Below are 16,676 nucleotides of genomic sequence, written 5' to 3'. Positions count from 1 at the left end.
CCAGACTAGATGGGCTGAATAGCCTGTTGTGTGCCTCACTGCACCTCCTTTGGTCAGTTTGGTTATTTATGCCCCACTTGTGGATTGTGACACGTTCGACACACTTTCCGCTCAGTGTGAAACACGGCAGCAGAGACACCCAAAATACTGATGGCGGTCAAGCAGCCAATCAGGATCTAGCTTCCAGTTGACCGCGTGTTGACGCTTTCTGCACACACTTTGTCTGTGGAAAAAGTCAGAATAAACTTTATCTGATGACGCAATCAAAACTAAATTACATGCGGTACTTCCTGCCGTGCCTTCTTGGTGAAGGCAGCTGCTAAAATCGGGTATCAGAGGGTTCCCGTAGGTGGTAAGCAGAGTGCAGTTAGCAGATATTTCCAATACTTTCACCTGTTAGCTGTGTTGGCAGTGGGTTTGACATTAGCATTGCCGCTTTGAACTCAAACTTTGCCCAGTCTGATGAAATGTAACTCTCACCCAGCCCTGTTAACTGCAACAACTGTTGCTGCATTGTTATATCACTTATCCTGAGGGCCCCAACCCAATTCTTGATGGGTAAAGATCGACAGCACGATCTCCCCTCACTCACTTCCCTTCATGTTAACAATAAAGGACATCCGGGACCCAGAGAGTAAGTGCCGACTGAATATTACTCACCATTCATAGAATCCCTACAGTGCAGAAAGAGGCCATTCAGCCCATCGAGCCTGCACCAACCACAATCCCAACCAAATACTACTCCTGCAACCCCACATATTTACCCTGCTAATCCCCTGACACTCGGGTCAATTTAGCATGGCCAATCAACCTAACCCACACATCTTTGGGCTGTGGGAGGAAACTGGAGCACCTGGAGGAAACCCACGCAGAAACGGGGAGAATGTGCAAACTCCACACAGACACTGACCCGAGGCCAGAATTGAACCCAAGTCCCTGGCGCTGAGAGGCAGCAGTGCTAACCACTGTGCTACCGTGCCACCCATTATACTGTTAAAGCACTGAAGCATATGTCACAGGATTTGTAATCCAGATCAGTGGAAGGATAATGTAGATCTGAAACGTTAACTCCGCATTGTAGCCGGTCCCTTTAAGGGACAAGCTCTCGGAGGGTCAAATGATCCGTTCAGCCAATCAGGTCAGAGTGCATGAATCCTGGAGTTGAGCACAGGTTAGGAAAAGCTTATTTATTATTGTCACAAGTAGGCTAACATTAACACAGCAATGAAGTTACTGTGAAATTCCCCTAGTCGTCACACTCCGGTGCCTGTTTGGATACACTGAGGGAGAATTTAGCACAACCGATGTACATGAACAGGTCAGTAACTATGTACAGAGAGTGATTTAAAAAGGACCGAACTCCACCACTCCAGACTGTGGGACGGCACAATGGTTAGCACAGCGACCTCACAGCGCCAGGGACCCGGGTTCAATTCCCAGCTTGGGTCACTGTCTGTGTGGAGTCTGCACGCTCTCCCCGTGTCTGCATGGGTTTCCTCCGGGTGTTCCTGTTTCCTCCCACAGTCCGAAAGACGTGCTGGTTAGGGTGCATTGGCCATGCTAAATTCTCCCTCAGTGTACCCGAACAGGTGACAGAGCGTGACGACTAGGGGATTCTCACAGTAACTTCATTGCAGTGTTAATGTAAGCTTACTTGTGACGCTAATAAATAAACTTACGGACTAATATTTACACTTTAGCGCAGTTGGGGATTTTTTAGGAGTTTTCAGAAGCTTTTCTTCCCCAGATTTGTGCTGAATTTTATTTGCGATTTGCCAGATATGAAAGCTGCCACTGGCAGCGCAGACAAACCGTGCTTCAGGATGGTGGTTAGTCTCTTATTTATTTTCTGTGTCCTCGGTTCAAGAATGTTAGCCTGGCGCTGGGTTCATCACCGTGAGCAAGGAGTACATTGTCAGTTTCACAGTAAATTAAGTATCAGTTCATGTTTAAAAGCTTTTAAAAGGTGTCTGTGAGTGTTTCTGGGTGCCTGGAGCGTCAGGTTAAGTTTAAGAGCCTCTCAGTGAAAGGGTTCAATTAGTGGAAAGTTGCCTGGTGATGAATTTTGTCTTTTCTAAATCAGTGCAAAGGATCTGAAACTCCATTTATCTGTCAGATCGAAGACATCCCTCAGCCAATGTCTGTAACACGATGTTCACTGCCGGGTCTCACATGCATTGGAGCGTGGCTGCAACCGTGCATGTGGGGGTGGAGGGAGGGGGGTGCTGCTCGGGTCCCGGCGAGTGGGTCATGTGCTTCACATGGCGCTGCTCCTCCCCCATCGGCACCCCAGTAATCTGCGTAAAGAGCAAGACCCCAGCATGAAGCAGGGATGAGGTACCAGCTGGACTGGCACTGAGCATACAGAGAGTGCAGTATGAAGTCTCACAACACCAGGTTAACACCAGGCATCATACTGTGCTTACCCCATTCCAACGACGGCATCTCCACATCATACAGAGAGTGTACAAACCCTTACATTCACCACCCTGCAGCTGGTCCATCAGGGTGTGGGCAGCAGGAAAACCGCCCACACTGTGTCCCCCATGCCTCAACTGTTCAGCATGATGGTTAGCATCAGATCAGAGCAACGGGGGGAGGCCATTCAGCCCCTCAAGCCCATTCTGCCATTTAGTTAGATCATGGCTGATCTGTGTCCGTTTACTCCCACAGAAAATGCTGGAAAATCTCAGCAGGTCTGACAGCCTCTGTGGAGAGAGAATAGATCATGTGGGGATGCCGGCATTGGACTGGGGTAAGCACAGTAAGAAGTCTCACAACACCAGGTTAAAGTCCAACAGGTTTATTTGGTAGCAAAAGCCACTAGCTTTTGGAGCGCTGCTCCTTCATCAGGTGAGTGGGATTTCAGTTCACAAACAGGGTATATAAAGACACAAACTCAATTTACAAAATAATGGTTGGAATGCGAGTCTTTACAGGTAATCAAGTCTTAAAGGTACAGACAATGTGAGTGGAGAGAAGGTTAAGCACAGGTTAAAGAGATGTGTATTGTCTTAGTGAGATTTTGCAAGCCCAGGCAAGTCGTGGGGGGTTACAGATAGTGTGACATGAACCCAAGATCCCGGTTGAAGCCATCCTCATGTGTGCGGAACTTGGCTATCAGTCTCTGCTCAGCGACTCTGCGTTGTCGTGTGTCATGAAGGCCGCCTTGGAGAACGCTTACCCGAAGATCAGAGGCTGAATGCCCGTGACCGCTGAAGTGTTCCCCAACAGGAAGAGAACACTCCTGCCTGGTGATTGTCGAGCGGTGTTCATTCATCCGTTATCGTAGCGTCTGCATGGTCTCCCCAATGTACCATGCCTCTGGACATCCTTTCCTGCAGCATATCAGGTAGACAACACTGGCCGAGTTGCAAGAGTATGTACCGTGTACCTGGTGGATGGTGTTCTCACGTGAGATGATGGCATCCGTGTCGATGATCCGGCACGTCTTGCAGAGGTTGCTGTGGTGTCGTGGTCACTATTCTCTTGAAGCCTGGGTAGTTTGCTGCGGACAATGGTCTGTTTGAGGTTGTGCGATTTAAGACTTTAAGACTTGATTACTTTAAGACTTGTTCTCCTGGAGGCTGGGTAATTCGCTGCGGACAGTGGTCTGTTTGAGGTTGTGCGCTTTAAGACTTTAAGACTTGATTACCTGTAAAGACTCGCATTCCAACCATTATTTTGTAAATTGAGTTTGTGTCTTTATATGCCTTGTTTGTGAACAGAACTCCCACTCACCTGATGTAGGAGCAGTGCTCTGAAAGCTTGTGGCTTATGCTACCAAATAAACCTGTTGGACTTTAACCTGGTGTTGTGAGACTTCTGACTGTGCTTACCCCAGTCCAACCCCGGCATCTCCACATCATGACTACCATCGACACCGCAAACTGCCGGCTCCAAGTGGAGAGGATCTCCAAGAAGATCGCGCATATCGACACAGACATCAAGTTTCTACAAAGATGCAAGACAGCAGACAAGATACCGAAAGGACTACAGATCATGAACCCACTCAGGTCAACCTATAACACAGACTACACTGAGAGACTTTGCCGTCACACCTCTCTCACACTCCTCAAACACCTCATACACCAGCTCTACAGCAAACACCGCAGCCTGGAAACCAAGATAGAATCCATATTCTCAACTTGCGCTCAGGACGCAGACCAGCTGCGAAACTCTGCAAAAAGTCGAGACAACGGAACTACGCCATCTACATGCACACCAAGAACAGGAAACTTGAGAAACTCGACATCACCAGCAGCAGCAACCAAGCCCCCCCCGGTACCACAGTAGAAAACAGTACCACTGCAGGGAAGTCCATTGTCAACTTGTCGGACTACACACTTCAACCAGATGAAATCGAAGTTCTCAGCCGAGGGCTCAATTTCTGCCCCACCACCAAAATGGATCCCATCAGTCTCGCAGCGGACACAGAGGAATTCATCAGGCGAATGAGGCTGCGGGAGTTCTTCCACAAACCCCCGAGAGGCCAACAGCGAACACAATGAGACAGCCAATGAATCGGAACAGCTGACAGAGAGATCCGCAGTACAGCAGCCGAAGAGGAAAGAGTCGAATTGGACTCCTCCGGAAGGCCGCTACCCTCAACTTGACATGTATGCCCAAGCCGTCAGGAGGTGCGTCAGTGCAGATTCATCAACTGCACTCACAAGACAGCTCCGAACGTCACCCAAGCACAATGCAACGCTATCCACGCTCTCAAGACCAACCGCAACATCGTCATCAAACCAACAGACAAAGGAGGGGCCACCGTCATACTGAACAGAACGGATTACTGCAAAGAAGTGTACCGACAACTGAACAACGAGGAACACTACAGACAGTTACCCGCAGATCCGACCAAAGAACACACCTGTCAACTCAACAAGACCTTTGATCCGGACCTTCAGAGCATACTCTGTGCTCTCATCCCACGTACTCCCCGTGTTGGAGATCTCTACTGCCAACACACCTGGCCGTCCCATCGTATCGGGCAATGGAACCCTGTGCGAGAACCTCTCTGGCTATGTCGAGGGCATCCTGAAACCCATTGTACAAAGAACCCCCAGCTTTTGCCGCGACACTACGGACTTCCTACAGAAACTCAGCACACATGGAGCAGTTGAACCAGGAGCACTCCTCGTCACAATGGATGTCTCGGCACTCTACACCAGCATCCCCCACAATGATGACATTGCTGTAACTGCCTCAGTACTCAACGCCAACAACTGCCAGTCTCCAGATGCAATTCTACAACTCATCCGCTTCATCCTGGACCACAATATCTTCACCTTCAACAGCCAGTTCTTCATCCAGACACATGGAACAACCATGGGGACCAAATTCGCACCTCAATATGCCAACATCTTCATGCACAGATTCGAACAAGACCTCTTCACCGCACAGGACCTTCAACCGATGCTATACACTAGATACATCGATGACATTTTCTTCCTTTGGACTCATGGTGAACAATCACTGAAACAACTATATGATGACATCAATAAGTTCCATCCCACCATCAGACGCACCATGGACTACTCTCCGGAATCGGTTGCATTCTTGGACACATGCATCTCCATCAAGGACGATCACCTCAGCACTTCACTGTACAGCAAGCCCACGGATAACCTCACAATACTCCACTTCTCCAGCTTCCACCCTAAACCCGTTAAAGAAGCCATCCCCTACGGACAAGCCCTCCGTATACACAGGATCTGCTCAGATGAGGAGGATCGCAACAGACACCTCCAGACACTGAAAGATGCCCTCATAAGAACAGGGTATGGCGCTCGACTCATCGATCAACAGTTCCGACGCGCCACAGCGAAAAACCACACTGACCTCCTCAGAAGACAAACACGGGACATGGCGGACAGAGTACCCTTCGTCGTCCAGTACTTCCAGTAATTACAACATCTTCTCTGGAGCCTTCAACATGTCATCGATGAAGACGAACATTTCGCCAAGACCATCCCCACACCCCCATTTCTTGCCTTCAAACAACCGCACAACCTCAAACAGACCATTGTCCACAGCAAACTACCCAGCCTACAGGAGAACAGTGACCACGACACCACACAACCCGGCCACAGCAACCTCTGCAAGACGTGCCGGATCATCAACACGGATGCCATCATCTCACGTGAGAACACCATCCACCAGGTACACGGTACATACTCTTGCAACTCGGCCAATGTTGTCTACCTGATATGCTGCAGGAAAGGATGTCCCGAGTCATGGCACATTGGGGAAACCATGCCGACGCTACGACAACGGATGAATGAACACCGCTCGACAATCACCAGGCAGGAGTGTTCTCTTCCTGTTGGGGAACACTTCAGCAGTCACAGGCATTCAGCCTCTGATCTTCGGGTAAGTGTTCTCCGAGGCGGCCTTCACGACACATGACAATGCAGAATCGCTGAGCAGAAACTGATAGCTAAGTTCCGCATGAGGATGGCCTTGGGTTCATGTCACACTATCGGTAACCCCCACGACTTGTCTGAGCTTGCAAAATCTCACCAACTGTCCTGGCTGGAGACAATACACATTTCTTTAACCTGTGCTTAAAGCTCTCTCCATTCACATTGTCTGTACCTTTAAGACTTGATTACCTGTAAAGACTCGCATTCCAACCATTATTTTGTAAATTGAGTTTGTGTCTTTATATGCCCTGTTTGTGAACACAACTCCCACTCACCTGATGAAGAAGCAGCGCTCTGAAAGCTTGTGGCTTGTGCTACCAAATAAACCTGTTGGACTTTAACCTGGCATTGTGAGGCTTCTTACTGAGAGAGAATAAAGCCAGCGTTTCGAACCTGGATGACCCTTTGTCAGAGCACCGTTTGCTCATCTTTGCTTCAGATCCCTTCACACTTGTAGCTAACGAGAATCTATCAATTTTCAGCGGACCTCCAGCATCAGCATCTCTCTGGAGAGAAGGTTCCGGATTCCCCCTCCCCTTTGTGTGAGGAAGAGCTTCCTGGCTTCACCCTAGTCCGGGACCCCTGACCCTGGAGAAAATATTTCTCTCTATCTGCCCCGTTGAACCCTCTGTCAATCCTCCCCTCATTTTATTTATGAGCGAATACAACCAGTCTTTGTAATTTAACCCTTGAAGCCGCAGTGTCACTTTGATGAATCTGCGCTGTCCCCTTCGAGGCAGTTTCAGAAAAACTCCTGAAATTTCAGCTAAAATCAAGATAAAAGCATTGCAGTCACAGCTATCCGCAAGGGAAAAGCATTGAAGAGTAAACTTAACTATTAAAGCTGGCGATTGGAATTGACAGGAATGTGTCTGATCTTATTCAGATAAATCATTTGACATTGGCAGTGTTGAAGCGATCAGGTTTGGTGAAGTGAAGACTGTCATGTTGGAGTCACTAGTTTATTTGATAGTCTGTAGTGTGCCCGGCATTCAAAAAGCACTAACCAGCGTTAAGGCCTGAAGTTTTAGGAAGGTGAGGGCTCGCTGCCACAAGAATACGAGAAATCGAAGCAGGAACAAAAACGGAAAATGCTGGAAAATCTCAGCAGGTCTGACAACTTCTGTGGAGAGAGAACAGAGCCAACGTTTCAAGTCTGGGTGACCCTTCGTCAGAGCACTGCTGATGGAGGGTAACTGGGTTCTTGAAGAATAGGCCGGAGGGAGGTTTGGAAGTCACTGGGATTTAAGGGTTGGATGACCCCCAGTCAGAAGAAGCCTTTGATGGAAGTGCCACCATCCCCATCCTTCCACCCAAGATCAAACTCTTCAATTCCAGTTTCTCCCCCTGAGCTGTCACCCACCTGCCAGCCTAGACACCATGGCTGGGCAGAAAGCAGCCAATAAGTGGCCACCACGTACACCTGGCAATATAGTCCTTCCTCAGTACGGCACTGGGGAATGTCAGCTGTAAAATAATGGGTTAATAAGATAGTAAAGTGTACCTTTTTTTATTCATTCGTGGGACATGGGCATCGCTGGTTGGCCAGCATTTATTACCCATCCCTAGTTGCCCTTGAATTGAATGGCCATTTCAGAGGGCAGTTGTGAGTCAACCACATTGCTGTGGCTCTGGAGCCACACGTAGGCCAAACCAGATAAGGACAGCAGATTTCCTTCCCTAAAGGGCAGTAGTGAACCAGATTGGTTTTTACAACAATCGACAGTGCTTTCATGCGCATCAGTAGATTCTTAATTCCAGATATTTCTTTTATTGAATTCAAATTCCACCATCTGCCGTGGCGGGATTCGAACCCGGGTCCCCAGAACATTAGCTGAGTTTCTGGATTAATAGTCTAGCGATGATACCACTAGGCCATCGCCTCTCCTAGATGATGTAACAGTAGGGGGAGGTCTTGTGGAGCAGTGGTTAGACACCCCCCCCACATTCCCTCTGGACCAGAAGCTCCGGGTTCAAGTCCAACATCAGAACTTGTTGGCCACGGAAAGAGTGTTCATAATGCGACTCAATGGGCTGATAATCAGCGCGGATCCTTCCCCCAATATTTCCCAAAGAGGAATAGTCTGTGCATGTGTGAGGATAGGCCAAAAAGCCGAGTAACAGTGACATTAACAGTCACGTGCCACTGCACCCCAGGCGGTGACCCGGCTGGAAGGTTGCCTCCTGTAGCGGGTGTAGAGTGTGTCCCGCCTCCTGCTCCACTCCATTCAGCATCCCGGTGAGAGCCCTCTCTGAGAAGCCTGGTGCGGCCTTCGTGGGTGCTGCCTCCTGCACTCATTGGGGAGCGGGTGCTGAGCCGTTTATATAGAGCTTCCCCAGTGCTTGCAGCATTGCAGGACGAGCCAATCAGAGGGAACACCGCGTTGGAGTGGCGTGGAACTCGTGGGCATAAATATTCCCACTAATGAGGCATAAGATTCGGCCTGAAAACACGCCGGTGCCATCAACGTGAAACACCGTTTATCGAGACGGGACCAAGGCTCTGCCACTTTTTGGGAAGGTTTAGTCCATTGACTTTATCCTCTCTCCACAGACACTGCCAGACCCGCAGAGATTTTCCAGCATTTCCTGTTTTTGTTTCAGATTCCAGCATCCGCAGTATTCCTTTTGTTTTATTGTGAGAATATTATCCCTTCCCTCCCTCATCACCGCAGTGACTCACTGGAACATCATTCTCCGGGGCCGTTCCATTCCACCCAGAAAGGCAATCACTGCTTCAGACACTCCCCCAGTGAGAAGAAAGGCCAAAGGAAATGTTTCTCCAGGAGCTTTTCCAGGAATGGTCACGCAAACGGAGTTATTTTTTAATATAATCCATGCAATTGCCAAATAAAATTAATCTGCAAAATCTTTAATTAAATTGATAAAGATTGTGAAAAGCAAGTGTATTCATTCATCTTCCCTCGGCACTCGCGGCAAATGTGATTATTCGGAAATAACTCTCTGCTTTGAATCAGTTTATCTTCTCAAACCCGGTGACTTATCAGTTTATTAAATTCAAAGAAAGAAGAGACTATTCCTTTATGCTGCCTCTCGGATCACATCTTCCAGAAACACCCTTAAACAGCTCACAAGCAATTAAACACTTTTCAAATACACATTCTGGTGTTTTGTAGGGAAGCAAGGCAGCCATTCTGTGCACAGTAAGATCCCACAAGGTCCACTCACTGAATCTGGTTTTGTTTGAAAAATTATTTTAACTGGGACACCGGGAGAATTCATTCAATTCAGCCAAATGTTAACATTCACCCGCTCGTACAGTTGGGGTCACAGTGAAACGCCTTATCTGAAATAAGTGCAGCACTCCCTCTGTACTGACCCTCTGACAGTGCGGCACTCTCTCAGCACTGACCCTCTGACAGTGCGGCATTCCCTCAGTACTGACCCTCTGACAGTGCGGCACTCCCTCAGTACTGACCCTCTGACAGTGCGGCATTCCCTCAGTACTGACCCTCTGACAGTGCAGCACTCCCTCAGTACTGACCCTCAGACAGTGCGGCATTCCCTCAGTACTGACCCTCTGACAGTGCGGCACTCCCTCAGTACTGACCCTCTTACAGTGCGGCATTCCCTCAGTACTGACCCTCAGACAGTGCGGCATTCCCTCAGTACTGACCCTCTGACAGTGCGGCACTCCCTCAGTACTGACCCTCTGACAGTGCGGCACTCTCTCAGTACTGACCCTCTGATAGTGCGGCACTCCCGCAGTACTCACCCTCTGCCAGTGCGGCACTCCCTCAGTACTGACCCTCTGACAGTGCGGCATTCCCTCAGTACTGACCCTCTGACAGTGCAGCACTCCCTCAGTACTGACCCTCAGACAGTGCGGCATTCCCTCAGTACTGACCCTCTGACAGTGCGGCACTCCCTCAGTACTGACCCTCTTACAGTGCGGCATTCCCTCAGTACTGACCCTCAGACAGTGCGGCATTCCCTCAGTACTGACCCTCTGACAGTGCGGCACTCCCTCAGTACTGACCCTCTGACAGTGCGGCACTCTCTCAGTACTGACCCTCTGATAGTGCGGCACTCCCGCAGTACTCACCCTCTGCCAGTGTGGCACTCCCTCAGTACTGACCCTCTGACAGTGCAGCACTCCCTCAGTACTGACCCTCTGACAGTGCGGTACTCCCTCAGTACTGACCCTCTGACAGTGCGGCACTCCCTCAGTACTGACCCTCTGACAGTGCGGCACTCCCTCAGTACTGACCCTCTTACAGTGCGGCACTCCCTCAGTACTGACCCACTTACAGTGCGGCACTCCCTCAGTACTGACCCTCTGACAGTGCGGCACTCCCTCAGTACTGACCCTCTGACAGTGCGGCACTCCCTCAGTACTGACCCTCTGACAGTGCGGCACTCCCTCAGTACTGACCCTCTGACAGTGCGGCACTCCCGCAGTACTGACCCTCTGCCAGTGCGGCACTCCCTCAGCACTGACCCTCTGGCAGTGCGGCGCTCCCTCAGTACTGACCCTCTGATAGTGCGGCACTCCCTCAGCACTGACCCTCTGACAGTGCGGCACTCCCTCAGTACTGACTCTCTGACAGTGCGGCACTCCCGCAGTATTGACCCTCTGACAGTGCGGCACTCCCTCAGCACTGACCCTCTGTCAGTGCGGCACTCCCTCAGTACTGACTGCCCAATGAGTATCGGTCCATTCTACTCGAATCTCTCCTCATTGGATAACCTTCTGATCCCAGGAATCCGAATGAACCTTTGTTCCAATGAGATAAGTGTATTTTTCTGTAGTAATGGAAAACCTGGTGTCCGGTGTGGCCTCACCGAACCCTCTATCATTTCTGTAATCCCTCCTTCCTCTAACACTCCAACAGAGCTGTGCTGGTTAGTACTAGTGTTTGGGAATGACCTCATTGACTGCTTCCTTCAAAAGGTCAATTTTGGACAAATAGTTAAGTGACATCATCCTGTTGTGCGAGAAATGTGGAATTCCTGACAGTCACAATTCTCTTTTGTCTCCTCCTCAGGAGAATGAGCTGAAGGAAATTCTTCACGAAAAGTGTCACTGGAGTCTTCAACCGCCTGTTCTTTCCCGGATTCTCCGCTATGACCAGGTATTTCACCGCAAACCTAAATGACTTCACTTTATTTATTAGTCGGCTTACATTCACACTGCAATGAAGTTACTGTGAAAATCCTCTAGTCGCCACACTCCGGAGCCTGTTCGGGTACACTGAGGGAGAATTTAGTATGGCCAATGCACCCTAACCAGCACATCTTTTGGACTGTGGGAGGAAACGGGAGCACCCGGAGGAAACCCACGCAGACACGGGGAGAACGTGCAGACTCCACACAGACCCAAGCCGGTAATTGAGCCCAGGTCCCTGGCACTGTGAGGCAGCAGTGCTCATCTGTGGCACAGCAACAACACCAAGCCCTGCTGATGGGTAGTGTTTCAGATAGCAGTGAGGGGGTGCAGTGGGGGCATGGGGGGTGCAGTGGGGGGGGTGGGTGGAGTGGGGGGGGGGGTGCAGTGGGGGCATGGGGGGTGCAGTGGGGGTGGGGTGGGTGGAGTGGGGGGGGTGCAGTGGAGGGGGTGCAGTGCGGGGGGTGGGAAGTGCAGTGGGGGGGGGTGCAGTGGATGGGTAGGGGGTGCAGTGAGGGGATGGGGGTTGCAGTGGGGGGTGCACTGGGAGGGTGGGGAGTACAGTGGGAGGGTGGGGGGTGCAGTGGGGGGGTGGGGGGTGCAGTGGGCGGGGTGCAGTCGGGGAGGTGCATTGGAGGGGGAGCAGTGGGATGGTGGGGGTGCAGTGGCGGGGTGAGATGTGCAGTGGGGGGATGGGGGGTGCAGTGGGGAGGTGCAGTGGGAGGGTGGGGGGGCGCAGTGGGGGGGTGGAGAGTGCAGTGGGGCGTTGGGGGTGCAGTGGGGGAGGTGGGGTGGGGGGTGCTGTGGAGGGGGTACAGTAGGGGGGCTGCAGTGGGAGGTTTGGGGGTGCTATGGGGTGGTGCAGTGGGGTATGCAGTGGGGGGTGCAGTCGGGGGCGGGGTGGGGGTGGTGGGTGCAGGGATCATTTTAAGGGATTTTCGGACGAGATCCTGCCTTCTCCAGCTGGGTGAAGAATAGCCGGTGTTGTGAGACCAATCGGATCGCTCGATTAGAGAGGGGCTGAGTGGCCTCTTTGTTCTGGATCATTCAGTGCCTTTCCTGAAATCTGCCAGCCCCTCCGTTGGGAAAGGGTTAATGGTCGGCAATTGTCAATGTTTCTCACAGTCGCTGATTTAGCTTCTAGCTGTGGTTTTGAAAGGATGTTCACTGAACAGTTACTGAGTCCCCATTGAGAACATTTACCAATTTAGACTGCGGGCACTCTGGGTTTGGAGCTCTTTGGTTCTAATCCAGATCAGAAGCATTATTCAGTGTGAAACCACCCAGCTATCACTGATTTACTTTGCGTGTTTTATTCAGACTTTATAAAGACAAAAATTCAGATGAGGAAGACCATTCAGCCCATCCAACTTACCCTTCTACTGAAATCTGCACCCCCAGCACAGTAATGGTCTCTCAGCCTCCACCCTCGCCCCCCCCTAACCCATACGCACACACTCACACACACATACACACCCACACACACCCCACACACCCACACCCACACACCCCCACCCAGGATGAGGTCAGGTTGTGTTGGTCATTGACTTTCCCTCAGCTGGTTTTTACGGTGCTCAGGGTGAAGTTTGGTTTGTGTTGGGATGGGGGGTGGTGGAGGGGGAGGGTGTGGGGCGGTGGGGGGAGGCGGGGGTACGCCAATGTTAATGCTCACTAAATACTCGATACTCAGTAACACTAATTGTGATAAAATCAATTGTGGAGAGGGTGGGGTGAAGCGCTCATCCCAGGATTTCTCTTAGTCCTTCATGGGGCGTAGGTATCGCTGGCTGGGCCATCATTTATTGCCCATCAACCAACTTGCTCACTCATCCCTGAGGGAAGTTGAGAGTCAACCACACTGCTGTGGCTCTGGAATCACAGTGAGAAGTCTCACAAAACACCAGGTTAAAGTCCAACAGGTTTATTTGGTAGCACAAGCCACAAGCTTTCGGAGCATGGCCCCTTCATCAGGTGACTCACCTGATGAAGGAGCGAGACTCCGAAAGCTCGTGCTACCAAATAAACCTGTTGGACTTTAACCTGGTGTCCTGAGACTTCTTACTGTACCCACCCCAGTCCAACGCCGGCATCTTCACACATAGGCCAGAACGGGTAAGGATGGCAGATTTCAAAGAACAAAGAAAATTACATCACAGGACCAGGCCCTTCGGCCCTCCAAGCCTGCACCGACCATGCTGCCCGACTGAACTAAAACCCCCTACCCTTCCGGGGACCGTATCGCTGTATTCCCATCCTATTCATTAATTTGTCCACATGCCCCTTAAAAGTCACTATCATTCCTGCTTCCCCTACCTCCCCCGGCAGTGATTCCAGGCACCCACCACCCAAGCAAAAACTAGCCTTCCTTCCCTGAAGGATATTAGTGAACCAGGTGGGTTATTTAGCATTCAATAATTTCCTGGGCACCATTAACAGCTTTCAATTCCTTTTCCCATTCTACCCACTGCCCTGGTGGGATTTGAATCCCCAGCCCAGTGACCTGAGCCTCTGCGTTACTAAACTATTGATATCATCATTACGCCACTGTCTCCCTGTTGCTAATGTTCCTGATGCACTGATGTTAATAACGCGAGGGTCGTATTTGCTCTAAGTGGAGCTTCCAAAGTTGTATTGGCCCCTTGCTCAGGCTGACTATTTCAACCTCCATGATATCCCCTCCGAGCCATTCATCATTCCCACTTGGAAATATATCGCTGTTCCTTCACTGTCGCTGGGTCAAAAAGCTGGAACTCCCTCCCTAACAGCACTGTGGGTGTACCTACACCACAGGTACTGCAGCGGTTCAAGAAAGCAGCTCACCGCCACCTTCTCAGAGCAATTAGGGATGGGCAATAAATGCTGGCCAGCCAGCGACACCCACATCTCAGGAATATAGTGTTCAATTCTGGTCGCCACACTAGCAGAAGGATGTGGAAGCTTTGGAGAGGGTACAGAAAAGATTTATCAGGATGTTGCCTGTATGGAGGGCATTAGCTATGAGGAGAGGTTGGAGAAACTTGGTTTGTTCTCACTGGAACGACGGAGGTTGAGGGGAGACCTGATAGAAGTCTACAAGATTATGAGAGGCATGGACAGAGTGGATAGTCAGAAGCTTTTTCCCAGGGTGGAAGAGTCAATTACTAGGGGGCACAGGTTTAAGGTGCGAGGGGCAAGGTTTAAAGGAGATGTGCGAGGCAAGTTTTTTACAGAGGATGATGGGTGCCTGGAACTCACTGCCGGGGGAGGTCGTGGAAGCAGATACGGTAGTGACTCTTAAGGGACATCTGGATAAATACATGATGAATAGGATGGGAATAGAGGGATATGGTCCCCGGAAGGGTAGGGGGTTTTAGTTCAGTCGGGCAGCATTGTCGGTGCAGGCTTGGAGGGCCGAAGGGCCTGTTCCTGTGCTGTAATTTTCTTTGTTCTTTGAATAAAAACATCCCCTGACTCTGCCCCTGCGTCAGTTCATCAGCTGAGACCCTCAGCCCTGCCTTTTCCAGATGTGATTATTCTAACACTCCTGGCTGCTCTCCAGCCCGCATCAACCTGAACTCTCGGAGAATTCTGAGTTAACTTGCAGCAAATCCTCTTCACTCCCCGTCTGCTCTTCAACCCACATCGGCTCCTGATGAATCAACGCCTCAACCTTAAAATTCTCATTCTTTTCTAAAAATCCATCCCCATGACCTCGCCCTCTCGCTATCCCTGTGACCTCCGCCAGCCCCACAGCCCTTGACCATAAGACCATAAGACATAGGAGCGGAAGTAAGGCCATTCGGCCCATCGAGTCCACTCCACCATTCAATCATGGTTGATTTCAACTCCATTTACCTGCTCTCTCCCCATAGCCCTTAATTCCTCGAGAAATCAAGAATTTATCAATTTCTGTCTTGAAGACGCTCAACGTCTCGGCCTCCACAGCCCTCTGTGGCAATGAATTCCACAGACCCACCACTCTCTGGCTGAAGAAATTTCTCCTCATCTCTGTTCTAAAGTGACTCCCTTTTATTCTAAGGCTGTGCCCCCGCGTCCTAGTCTCCCCTGTTAATGGAAACAACTTCCCTACGTCCATCCTATCTAAGCCGTTCATTATCTTGTAAGTTTCTATCAGATCTCCCCTCAACCTCCTAAACTCCAATGAATATAATCCCACGATCCTCAGACGTTCATCGTATGTCAGGCCGACCATTCCTGGGATCATCCGTGTGAATCTCCACTGGACCCGCTCCAGTGCCAGTATGTCCTTCCTGAGGTGTGGGGCCCAAAATTGCTCACAGTACTCCAAATGGGGCCTAACCAGTGCTTTATAAAGCCTCAGAAGTACATCCCTGCTTTTGTATTCCAAGCCTCTTGAGATAAATGACAACATTACATTTGCTTTCTTAATTACTGACTCAACCTGCAAGTTTACCTTTAGAGAATCCTGGACTAGGACTCCCAAGTCCCTTTGCACTTTAGCATTATGAATTTTGTCACCGTTTAGAAAATAGTCCATGCCTCTATTCTTTTTTCCAAAGTGTACGACCTCGGACTTGCCCACGTTGAATTTCATCAGCCACTTCTTGGACCACTCTCCTAAACTGTCTAAATCTTTCTGCAGCCTCCCCACCTCCTCAATACTACCTGCCCCTCCACCTTCCAGATATCTGTACCCCCCTCCCCCCAATTCCGGCCTCTTGATCACCCGCCCCACTGCTCCATCCTTGGTGGCTGTTCCCTGGATCCGAAGCTTGGGGATAAACCCCCCGCCCCCCCCCCCCCCCCGCCCCCCCCCCCACCCCACCCCCCATCTTGATCTCTTTGAGGATCTTCCATTACAGTGTCCTCTCTGAGCCAGTGTCTGGTGACTATCTCTGTCTGAATATCTCCCCGTGTGGGTGGGTGTCAATGCTGCTCTGATACTGCCGAGGATGTTTGATTCATTGTGGTGGTTACAGGAATGCAGCTTGTTGTTGTTGATGGGATGTTCTTTCCCTCTTCAGGTGAAACCAGAGTATGACCACCTCACGGAAACTCTCCACCTGGTGACACAAGAGCGAGATTTGGCTGTAAGGCAGAAAGAGCGGCTCCGAGACAAGCTGGAGAACTTAGAGCAGCTTCTGAAGGTGAGGATG

The 16,676-nt window shown here is 50.5% G+C and overlaps 1 protein-coding gene across 1 annotated transcript in view; it reads left to right on the top strand.

The window, feature by feature from the left end:
- The window catches only part of rimbp2b (RIMS binding protein 2b), a 276,601-nt gene that overhangs the window by 129,481 nt on the left and 130,444 nt on the right, over window positions 1-16,676 (top strand). Inside the window, exons 3-4 of the mRNA XM_078227134.1 lie at window positions 11,441-11,527; window positions 16,545-16,667. The gene's annotated coding sequence lies outside the window, so the exon portion shown is untranslated. The remainder of the gene's footprint in view (window positions 1-11,440; window positions 11,528-16,544; window positions 16,668-16,676) is intronic.

This window comes from Mustelus asterias, chromosome 13 (genome assembly GCF_964213995.1).
Source record: "Mustelus asterias chromosome 13, sMusAst1.hap1.1, whole genome shotgun sequence".
Taxonomy (NCBI): domain Eukaryota; kingdom Metazoa; phylum Chordata; class Chondrichthyes; order Carcharhiniformes; family Triakidae; genus Mustelus; species Mustelus asterias.
The sequence above is the reverse complement of the archived record's forward strand: the minus strand, read 5'-3'. Positions and strand labels throughout refer to the sequence as shown.